Genomic DNA, 13,252 nt, shown 5'->3' on the forward strand with positions numbered 1-13,252 from the left:
CCTCGAGTACAGATCCTTTACCTCTTTGGTTAGGTTTATTCCCAGGTATCTTATGGTTCTTGTTGCTATAGTAAATGGAATCGATTCTCTAATTTCCCTTTCTGTATTTTCATTGTTAGTGTATAAGAAAGCCACTGATTTCTGTACATTGACTTTGTATCCTGCCATGTTGCTGTACAGGATCTATAAAGAACTCCTCAAACTCAACACACACAAAACAGACAATCATATAAAAAAAATGGGCAGAAGATATGAACAGACACTTCTCCAATGAAGACATACAAATGGCTGTCAGACACATGAAAAAATGTTCATCATCACTAGCCATCAGGGAGATTCAAATTAAAACCACATTGAGATACCACCTTAGACCACTTAGAATGGCCAAAATTAGCAAGACAGGAAACAATATGTGTTGGAAGGGATGTGGAGAAAGGGGAACCCTCTTACACTGTTGGTGGGAATGCAAGTTGGTGCAGCCACTTTGGAGAACAGTGTGGAGATTCCTCAAGAAATTAAAAATAGAGCTTCCCTATGACCCTGCAATTGCACTACTGGGTATTTACCCCAAAGATACAGGTGTAGTGAAAAGAAGGGCCATCTGTACCCCAATGTTTATAGCAGCAATGGCCACGGTCACCAAACTGTGGAAAGAACCAAGATGCCCTTCAACGGACGAATGGATAAGAAATATGTGGTCCATATACACTATGGAATATTATGCCTCCATCAGAAAGGATGAATACCCAACTTTTGTAGCAACATGGACGGGACTGGAAAAGATTATGCTGAGTGAAATAAGTCAAGGAGAGAGAGTCAATTATCATATGGTTTCACTGATTTGTGGAGCATAGCAAATAGCATGGAGGACAAGGGGAGTTAGAGAGGAGAATGGAGTTGAGGGAAATTGGAAGGGGAGGTGAACCATAGGAGACTATGGACTCTGAAAAACAATCTGAGGGCTTTGAAGGGGGGGGGGTGGGAGGTTGGGGGAACCAGGTGGTGGGTATTGGAGAGGGCATTGTTTTCTTGTATGGAAAGAAGAACTTGATATGTTCTTTCAAATAATACACATCCCCAAGAACAAACAAATAGTGCATTACAGAAAGTAGAAAGTGGAATCTGTATTAAAAACAAATAGCATAATAGTAAAATGTATTATTCTAAAAAATGTGAAATATCTGAAAGAAGAAATAAATATGGAAGTGGGAAAAAAATCACACATAGGTACATTATTTTCTAAGAAAAAATTACTAACCTATTTTTTCAACAAATTTACTCACTCTCTTGTTCCTTCCCTGTACACACAGTCCATATCTATTACAGATTCAGGATGGCAGGATCTTATAGATCAATTCTCCCAGTTTTATTTTCTAACAAATGAATCCTAAAAGTACCAAGTGATGTCTTCTATATAAAATCCAAGGAGTTGCACAAGTCAGGCATGATATGCATAGATTTCATACAGTTTTGACTTTTCCTTGGGTGACTGTTTTGAGTTTTCTGATTACATTGCCATTCACCCATGATGAGACAATCATCATGATAGACTCTTCAGATATCTTACTAGTTACTACCATTAGATGTCAGGGTATAACATGTCTGTTGATCATTTGCTAGTCCTGGTTGTTTCTTGAACTGATAAAATGATGCAAGACATTCTTGCAAAGTATATTTTTTACACAGCTTGGTTGAACAATTTCTTTGGATATTTTTAGTCTATCAGTTTTCAAAATATATACTCTTTCTCACCCAGATTCTCATTTGTTCCTATTGAAATATGAAATAATAATCATTTCCTAATTTACTGTGTATTTGTGCACAATCAAAATTGTTTTAAATCACATAATAAAATGTGGTTATCAAGATTGCATGTACTTTGTTCTCTAAAGAGTGTATATCAGTATTTTTTTCTCTCTGATCTGAAATTGAGATTTATCTAAAGTCCCTACCCATCATTACCACAAACAAGATTTCAAAGAGCCATATTTTCAGAAAGCAAAGAAAAATTACATGCAACTTCATTATAAGGTGGAAATTTAAATGCTAATGCAAAATTCTGGTAAGTTATATTGGACAAATATGCAAGTTTGAAATTTATCTTCCTACAGAAAATGGGCCTCAACGTCATGGAAAAATACGAGCCATCAGAATTTTATATATATATACATATATTATTATTATTCTATATTATATTATTCTATATTATATATATATGTATACACACAGACACATATATATAATATTTATATATTGTTATATAATATATAATACATAATATTTACATGTTATTATATATAATATATACTTACATGTGTGTGATATGATATAAAATAGTCATATATAAATCATATATAAATACTATAATATGAAAAACATATATAAATTTCTATTTATATTTTCTATTCTAGATCTATTCAAATTTCTATTTATCTGGAGAATCCTGACTGCCATATTGAAATAAAGAAGAGCAGAACACAAAAGGAGGAAAGGATGAGGATCTGAGGAATTTTTGGGGAGTGGTAAATATATTTTATTTTAAATGTGCTACTGGTTTCACTGATAATATTAACTGTCAAAACTCATGTGTACACTTTAAATACATAGTGTATTTATGTATTTGCTGATAATGTATGAAACTGTCATTAAATTCCACTATGCTTAGGTCTTGGGGAAAATTAGTTACCATGGTTTGTAGCTAAACAGAATTACTTGAATTCTAGAGTCAGTGAATCTGTTTGTGAAATAGGAAGACACTTAGTTTAGAAACATAAAACTAGTGCTGTTCACTGATACTCATTACTTGGAGAAATTATAATTTGATTTAAGAACCCACAGTCTATTCATTTCAAATGTATATATGAAGTACTTCTTATGGCCAGGCACTATTTTAGGAGTTAGAGATTTAAGGATGAAAATTCATTATTCTTGTTCTCATGAAGTCTGCATTCCTAAGAAACAATAAAAAACATCTAAATACAATAAAATAATTGTTTAATGGATGTTTCTGAAACCTGCAGTGGAAGCATAAGAGAAAGAATAACTGAGTTTGCCAAGAGGAGGTAACATTTTGCTGAGACTTAAACAACAAATATGAACTTGCTAAGTAGGCAGTCAACTGGAGATTTTCCTGGTAAATTTAATAACATAAAGGCAACAAGGCAAAAAAGAACACTGTTCTGAAGACCATCAGCAGTTTCTTATTGTTGAAGTATAAAGAAAGGTCTAAATCATTAAGCTTCCAGAAAACCATGCAGAGACATATAAAGTTTATTCTTTAAGTGATGAGGAATATGCAGACAGCCACATACAGATCTTTAGATTTCATTCCATATTTTACAGGAACTAACTTGGATATCTAAAAAGAGTACTCTGGGAACAATGCATTAAAAGGAGGAAAAGATCTGGGGGTAGATGGCAGGAGAATATAAAAAGGTCATCATCTAGATGAGACAGGAAGATACCCTAAAGTAAGAAGAGAGCAGTGTAGATATAGTAGAAGGAATGAATATAAAATATATTCAAATCTAAATTAAAATTATTTAAGAATAAATTGTACCTTGGAAATAACAAGTAGGGTACCATATGCAAGAATCTTTGGTACAGCATTTCACCATTATAGAAAATACGGGAAGATAAGCAATTCTAAAGAAAAAATATGGTCTTAATTTGAACATATTTAATTTCTCTTTTGTGAGTATCAACAGGGTGAATGCATGTTAAGTTATGGAATTTGAGGATATGGATATCAGAAGTAATCTAGTTTGGAGACACATAATTAGGAACAATGACCACATAGGGAGGGGAGAAATATCATAATCACTATAGAGACTTTTTCAAGCTATTTCTTCAAGCTATATTCCTTTTTAATTCAAAGTTTGCTTCAGGTCCTATAAGAATATTAGAATGTAGAAACAGATCAAACTACACAAAACAATGTAACTTTAAAATATAGTTATACTACAAATATTAAGAAAAGAACAAAATTTTCAACAAGAAAATTATTGGGAACACGTATTAATGATTTGGAATTCTACCTCAGTATAAAAATGTAACCATAAAAGAAGGTAACCATGAAAGAGATAATTATGTTGGTATATGTAACTATTTATTTTGGGACTCTTCTTAATTCTACAAACAAAAGTACAAATCATGAAATAAAATATATTTTTCTGTATATATAAGAAAAAACTGCTAGGAATCAAAGTTGTCCAACTTCCAAATTTCAAGATGATAGCATAGGAAGCTCCTAAACTCATGCCCTCTCAGAGACAGAACTAATCTATAGTTACATGTGAAATAATTCCTTCTGACAAAGATCTGCAAACTAGAGGAACAGTTCCACCAAAGCAAAGGAGGAAAGGACCACACTGAGACAGGTAGAAAAGGTGGAAACAAAGTCTCACCAGAAGCCCCACACCCAGTGCTGTGACACCCAATTGGGAAGGACCTCACAAATATAGAGTTTTTCCCTGAGGAGCAAGGGGTTTGTCCTCCACATCAGGTACCTCATCCCATAAGACCAGCACCAAAGGGATGGCCCCCCAAAATGTTGGGCTTTGAAAACCAAGGAGGTATATCCAGAAGAACCACAGGGCTGTAGGAAGTGAAATACAGCTCTTAGCTCCCATTCAGACTGGCTTAGTCAATAATATTGTATTGCAAATTTGAAGGATGTGAAAAAAGCAAATCTTAAAAGTTTTCATCACAAGAAAAAAAAAACAATTTGTAACTCTGTGTGGTTACAGATGATAACTAGACTTATTGTGGTGATCATTTCATAATGTATACAAATTTGCATTGTTATGTTGTACATCTGAAGCTAATATAATGTTGTATTGTCAATTATACTTCAATATAAAATCATCATAAACAAAATTTAAAGTGACATATGAGCCTGCTCAAAAATAAATGCAATAATCATTAACAGAATTTAGCAGTCAATAAGTGAAATACAAAAAAGACTGACATTCTGATATGAAATTTACATAGGAAGAAAAACAATTGAGCACCACAGATGTTGAGAACAATTTACTCTCACCACTAATTTAAAATAAATATCAGAATAGAAATAAGATACTTATAAATCTTTATATGCAATGGCACCATGTCATTTTTATAATAAAATAAACTTTGAAGACATTAATGACCAATATTGAGAAAGTATTTAAGTTATAGTATATTTATAGAGTGGAACATTATGCATACAATATAGCAAATATAAAATAATTTGTACTGGCAGTAAAATATTTACAACATATCATTAAAAGGAAAAAAGCAGCAAAATAACATGGGCATCTTGTTTAATTTATGTATAAGCAATGGAAATAGGAATTATTTTTTGTGCTTTATTTCTAATTGATTTCTACAAGGATATGTATAGATTTTATCAAAATATATTAAAATAGTAAAAAACAAACAAACATGTAGACATATGTATGGTATGAAAGCACCAGAAAAAATGGATTTTATAAAAACTTTGAAAAGAGAGCATAGTAATAATTGCAAATACCATACATCCCATTAGATGATGAGTGATAGGAACTGTAAACTTTGAGTGTTATATTGGCATGATTAAGTTGAGAGCCAGAATGCAATAAATTGGGGTGTAATAGTTGAAGACAGTAGATCTGGGGGCATCAACTTTGGTTCACTGAAATCACAGACCTAAAGTCTAGCATAAAGTAGTTCTATAATAAGCATTTGGAAAATTAATGAAATGATTAGATAAATAATATATAGTTAAAATTTTTCTGGAAAAATAATAAACAAGAGGAGCATGAAGTTACTATATTCTAAATCGAATACATTGTCTTAGCTTGGATTGTCAGAAAAGCAGACTGACAAAAGATGTAAGTGTACAAGTTTATATGCAAAGACTCCCTAGGAAACACACAAAAAAGGAAATGTAGAAAATAAGACAGGGAGAGGTAGGCAGATATATTTGATGGCCTCTTGATCTCTGGACCCTAGTGTCACATCCTGTTTAATACCTTCCCTCAAGGCTGTGAATGGTATGTACAACTTGCTTCCAACCAATAGAATATGCAAAGGTGGTGGGATGTCACCATAATTATGTTGTTATATGGCAAAATAAACCAATCTTCATCTTTATTCATCCATTCATGAATCCTCCAAATAACTGTTACATGCTCATTATGTGCCACGAATTGTAAACCATGATAAGAGCTAAAACGAGAGTGCATAGTCCATTATAAAAACTCAGGGATCTCCAGCCCAAGCTCCATCTAATGGCTGTCACATGCAATAAGAACCTTTTCCTTCTTGGAAGGGAGGAGAATTCTTTTGTATTTCTCATAGGAAAAATGACATTTCTGGCCCTCTTACACATAGCTACTGGACATAATCGTACCTGTTTCCCCCACCTCAGACCTTTCATTTTTTTTCTTTTTATGGAGACCAGAATCTCAAAAGGATATCTGCACTCCCATGCTCATTGCAGAATTATTTATAATAGCTGAGATATGGAAACAACCAAACAACTTAATGGCTGCTGATGGATGTGAATAGATAAAGAAGGTATAATAGGTAGGGAGGTAGGTAGATAGGTAGGTAGGTAGCTAGCTCGATGAAAGATGATAGATTAGACAGATAAATGATAGATAGATAGATAGACATAAAATAATTAAAAATCCACAAAAATATTAGAGTTAAAAAATTAATTCAGCAAGGTTGTGGGATAGAAGATCAATATATAATATTGAGTTGTATTTCTATGCCTTCTCAATAAACAACCTGAACAGAAAATTAAGAAAACAATTTATTGTTGTTACAAAAAGAATAAGACATATAGCGATAAAAGTAACCAAGAAGATGCAAAACATATGTACTGACAACTAGAAAATAGTGCTGAAAGTAAAGTATTTAGGAAAGTCGTAAGTAAATAGAAAGACATTTGTGTTCAAAGATGTTAAGGTAATAGTACTTCCCAGAACAATCTACAAATTAAATGATATCCATATCAAATTCCTAGCGGCCATTTTTACAGAAATGGAAACCTAATTCTAACACTCACATGAAATTGCAAGGGACACCAAATAGCAAAAATATCCTTGGGGGAAAACAAAACAAAACAAAAAAACAAACAAACAAAACAAACAAACAAATAAAAACCCAAAGCTGGAAAGCTCATACTTCCCAATTCCAAAATTATTACAAAACTATAGTAATCAAAAAATGTGGTACCAGCACAACAGTATTTACACATATAAATAGACTAATAGCATATAATTGAGAGTCTAGATGTAAACCCATAGATCTATGATCTGTTGGCTTTCTATAATGGTATGAACACATTCCATGATGGAAAAAATAATCTCTTCAAAAATTGATGCTAGGACACCTGGATATCTGTATGCAGAAAAACGAAATTAAACTTTAGCTCACACCATATACAAAACTTAACTCAAAATAGATCAAGGGCCTAAATACAAGTGTTAAAAGTATAAAACTAATAGGAGAAAATATAGGGGTAAATCTTCATGAACTTCGATTTAGTAATGGTTTCTTACATGTGATACTAAAGATACAACAGCATCAAGTTCATAAACAGGATTTTCTAAAAATTAAAAATATGTGTGTCAAATGACTATAGTAAAAAAAAATCCCACAAATGCAACAAAATACTTGTAAATCATATATCTGATAAGGGTCTAATACCTAGAATATACATACAGCTCATATAATTTAACAACAAAAAGGCAATCTACCCAATTTTAAAAGGAGCAAAAGACTCCATTCTGAAAATATAATCAACACAATTTGGCTCTGTGTAAAATGCAAATCAAATCACATTGAGATATATTTCACAGCTACTAAAATGGTTATAAGTAATGCAAGTGTTGGTGAAGATGTGAAGAAACTGAAATGCTTGGTACATTACTAGAGGAAATATGAAATGTTCAACCTTCTATGAAAACAGTTTGTCAGTTCCATAATAAATTAAACCCGACCCAGCAATTCCATTTGTAGATATATGCTCAAGATATCTGAAGACAGATACTCAAACAAAATGTGCACATGAATGTTCATAGCAACACTCATCATCACTATAGTTGTAGCCAATTCAAGTTTCTATCAACTGATGAATGGATAAACAAAATATGCTATACCCATATAATTGAATTCAGCCATAAATAAAAATTAAGTACTCATACATGATACGATATGGATGAACCTTGAATATATTATGCTTAACATAAAAAGCCAGACATGAAAGGACACATATTGTACAATAATTTTATATGATATTTCTACAATATAAAAATCCATAGAAACAGAAAATAGGTTAGTGGTTGCTAGTGGTTGTTAGTGGATGCTAGAAGCGGGGAGGGTGGGATGGGAATGACTGCTTAATAGGTATAGGGTTTCATATTTGGGAATACTAAAATGTACTGAAATTACAAAGTGTTAGTGATTACACACCATTGACAATATACTAAATGTGACAGAATTGTACACCCTGATAGGATCAAAATGTTTAATTTAGGTGATTTTACCATAATGAAAACTATATGAATAGTATAAAAGCATATAAATGCTTTACCAAAAAAAAAAAGATTCATGGATTCTGCATTCTTAAAAATGCATAAAACCTAGTAAAGAAGATAATTTACAAAGAAAACAAATTCCTTAAGAAATGTCATAAGTAATAACAGAAAAAAATAATCAGCTCTTGTAGTCTGGCAGAAGATAGAAGTATTTTCAGTTGAAGACAAAATATTTTACAAACTTTGCACTGGACCAATAATGTACATATGGTTTAAACATGCAAATGAGTAGATATACAGTGTCAATCCAGAGAACAGCATTAAACCAGGTTGTTATATGAATAAATGAAAATTAGCATATCTCATAAAACCCCTTATCTCATGAAACCCCAAACTTACTGTATTCACATGAGTGCATTATCTTCTTCCAAGTAATTTCTGCTATTATATTCTCAGGTTAATTTAGTGTCACAATCCAGAGATTCCAAAGCAGAAACTCAGCATTATCTTCCCTTTATACATGTGTCTGATTTCTACCAATACAGTGTCTTGTCAGTTTCATGTCTTGACTCTGGTTTTAAGAGCTCTGGGATTTAGACTTAAGATAGAAAGATCTAAAAGATACATGACCTCTACACCTACATAAGAAAACATTTTTAGGGAATATCTTTTATACTCAATTAGCTACAAAGTTTATTTGTTTCTCAATAACCTCTGCTCCTTAAATATATAAATTGTAGATTTATTTATAATATGTCCCCAGTCAGATTGCATGTACCCTTTTCAATTTTTAAAATATATTTTTTTATTCCTTAAAAATTGTATTTATTTGTTCTGGAGAGAGAGAGAGCATGAGTAGGCAGAGGGGCAGAGGGAGAGCGAGAGAATTCTCCAGCAGACTCCCCACTAAGCACAGAGCCTGAAGCTGGGCTGGATTCTAGGACTCCAAGACCATGACCTGAGCTGAAATCAAAAGTTGAATGCTTAGCCGACTGAGTCACCTAGGAGCCTCAGGAGTAGGTGTACCCTTAAAAAGCATTCTGTGCCCAGGGCTCTCCCTCTAATAAATATTATTGTTTTTTCCTGTTAAATTTGTCAAATCACCATGTTTAAGAGGGTATTTTTCCTGATAATATCCTCCTTTCATTTTTAGGTATCTCTGGTAATAGAAGAAGACATAATAAGGCATACTATTAAACAGTTCCTTCCTACAAATACTTAAATATTTTTTTATCCCTTGCATTTTATGTTTTGTATAAATATCTGAATACTTTCTCTATTTCCTGAAGTTAAGTTATAATCTCCTTTCACTCATGTTTAATCCATACACATTTATTTTAAGCATTCTAAGTCTAGATTATAAACCCCTCATGACATGGGATGTGTATTACTTTTCAAGGTATAGAGCACTAAGTAGCCTACAACATTGTGTGTCACTTAGTAATCAATTTATAAATGTTTGTGAAATGACAGAAGAAAAAAATGGTTTCATGAGAAACATTGTTAAACCAGGATTTATTGTAACTTCATCAAAATTAAAACAATGATATAAAAATGGTAGGTTCTCATGATAGCATCTGAGCAGTAGCATGTTAGGAATTGTTTCTCTTTATAAGTCATTTTTTACTTTAAACTAAAGAAAATTTATAAATAGAAAGTAATAACTTATTTTTAATTAAAAATTTTATAGAGATTATTGTAGATTTACATGTAATTGTACAAAATAAAGCAAATAGATCCTATGTGCCTGTCCCTTACACAATTACCCCCAGTGGCAACTTCTTTCAAAACTCCAATACAACATCACATCAGGAGTTTATGTTTATATAATATACTAATCTTCTTCAGATTTTCCTAGTCTTACTTATACTGATTTGTGTGTGGCTATTTGTGTATTTAGTTTTACACAATTTTACCACATGTAGGTTTGTGTATCTACTACTGCAGTAAAATATAGAACAGTTTTATCACTACAAAGATCCCTTTTGGCTACTCTTTTTCAAAGATTAGCAACTCTTAATCACTTATTAGATACATTTTACTTTTTAAAGAGATACCATATTACTTAAGAGACTGTATGTGTGTTCGCTTGCATACCCACATTAAAAGGACCCTAAAGAAAATATCCTCCAAATTATTCACTCCCTTTAAAATAACTCTTGTATAAGGAATGTAACTGGTATCTTGGGAGAAAAATGGGGGAATAATAAATACAGTTGTAACACAAATTATGTACTACTTTCACTTTGATTCTCCAACTGAGAACATCAACTTAAAATGTGATAAAATAAAATTGCCTACTTTTCTCTGAAGCCAGACTTATATAATTTCCACATCAATATCTTTCAAGCCTGGTGTTCCCAGGAATAGCTTTCATTAGAATAACACCGTAAAAGCTGGGAGGAAAGCTGAGCTGCCATTCAATGTAAAATGTACCTTATGAGCTGGCTTCTATAATTGTTATTCACACATTACATGAGACAAGATGCAAGTTCATGAAGTGATTGGGGAAATGAGATAAAAAGAACAAAGAAGAATAAATCTGTCAAATAAATTCTTTTTTGGTTTTATTGCTTAATTTACCCTCCTAGAAAAAGATGATGTAGAACTCTTTTTCTAACCTTACATAGACAGTTCTAAGGATTAAAAACAAAAATTAACTACTGGAGATTTCTAATAGAGCCATTAACATTCTTAATCAATGTTATTTTCAATAATAATATTATAAAGAGATATGAGAAGGTTTGCCAGATGTTATGCCTTTTATTACCAATTTCTACTTCCCCAAATACATGAAGATAGAATATAGGTTAATTCAAAATTAAAATAATATGTGATACCTGGTATTGTTATAGTTACTTTCATTTCTATTACTTAAAAGTCCCTTTTATATATATTACATGTCTAGAATATAGGTGAATCACTGTTACGATTGTAGTTGAACTGAGAAATAAAGAAACTATGAAAAGTTATCCATTCAGTAACAGTAATAGGATAGGATCAGAAGTTCTATAACTAAAATATATATTAAATTCTTTAAAATGTATCTGTGCTTTCAAGTGCTTGAAAAAAAATTCCACATCTTTATTATTTTATTAGAAATCAATGATTAGGAATCATTTGGATGGTTCAACTAAAATAAAAAATTAAATTATGTGAGTAATATTCAGTAAACAACTTTGATAATTGATCTCCTTAATTCTCCAATACTCAATAAAATTTATGCTTAATATTATTATGGGATCATGCTAATATTTTCTCAGTGATGATTTTGGTTTAATTTCTCTGCATATAAACCAACCCCCAAACTTAGTGGGGTCTATGGGGTAACTGGGCTTAGCTTCTTGGTTCTTTCCTGGTGTTTTTAATTAGATTTCAATTTGATACCAGCTAAAGGTACATTCACCTGAAGGTTCTACAGGACTTAGATGTTCAAGAAATTTCACACACAGTTCATTATAAATTGATGTTAGCTGAGGCCCTGAGCTCAGCTGTCAAAGTTTATAGGATTACTCCTCCACTTGGGCTTCTTATAGATGATGGATGGGTTTCAATAGGAATGTCTTGAGAGAGAAATGCCAAAGAGTGAACATTTATGTACTAAAAAGAAAACTGAGGATGGTGTTCTAATAAATATCAATATATTTTTTTAAATGGGCACACACAGAAAAAGGAGTCTGAGAAAGAAAAGTAAACCAGAAGTATAGGAAGAAAACAAGAACTTTATTTTGTCATGGAAGAAGAATTTTGACAAATGTTATTGAGAGGTCAAATAAGCATTAAATTCCATGCCTAGTGCCTAACAAGAGGCAGATTATTGCAGACTTGTAAAAGCAGTTGGATCATAGGCACAAGAGAGAGAAATAAATGGTAAAGTGTAGAAAGGTATAGATGACTTTAAAATAGAGGAGAGGGTCCATATCTGGGCTTTCTATTCTGTTCCATTGGTCTATGTGTCTGTTTTTGTGCCAGAACCATGCTGTCTTGGCGATCACAGCTTTGTAATATAGCCTGAAATCAGGCAATGTGATGCCCCCAACATTTTCTTTTCCAACATTTCCTTGGTGATTCATGGTCTTTACCAAATCCATACAAATTTTAGGATTGTTTGTTCCAGCACTTTGAAAAATGCCATTGGTATTTTGATTGGGATGGCACTGGAAGTATAGATTGCTCTGGGCAGCATAGACATTTTAATGATGTTTTTCTTCTAATCCCTGAGCATGGAATGTTTTTACATCTTTTTGTGTCTTCTTCAATTACTTTCATGAGTGTTCTGTAGTTTCTATAGTATAGATCCTTTACCTCTTTGATTAGGTTTATTCAAAGGTATCTTATAGTTTTTGGTTCTAATGTAAATGGAATTGATTGTCTAATTTCTCTTTCTTTTCTTAAAGATTTTATTTATTTATTTATTTATTTAAAAGAAAGAGACAGATGAGAGAGGGAACTCAAGCAGGGGGAACTGGAGAGGGAGAAGCAGGCCCCCCATAGAGCAGAGAGCCAGATACTGGGCTCAACCCCAGAACCCTGGGGTCATGACCTGAGCTAAAGGCAGATACTCAATGACTGAGCCACTCAGGTGCCCCTAATTTCTCTTTCTACAGTTATATTATTAGTGTATAAGAAAGCAACTGATTTCTGTGCATTGATTTTGTATATTACCACATTATTGAATTGCTGTATAAGCTCTAGTAATTTTAGGCTGGAGTCTTTTTGATCAAATAATCTTTAACAAAAGA

This window comes from Lutra lutra, chromosome 4, assembly GCF_902655055.1.
Source record: "Lutra lutra chromosome 4, mLutLut1.2, whole genome shotgun sequence".
Classification (NCBI taxonomy): Eukaryota; Metazoa; Chordata; class Mammalia; order Carnivora; family Mustelidae; genus Lutra; species Lutra lutra.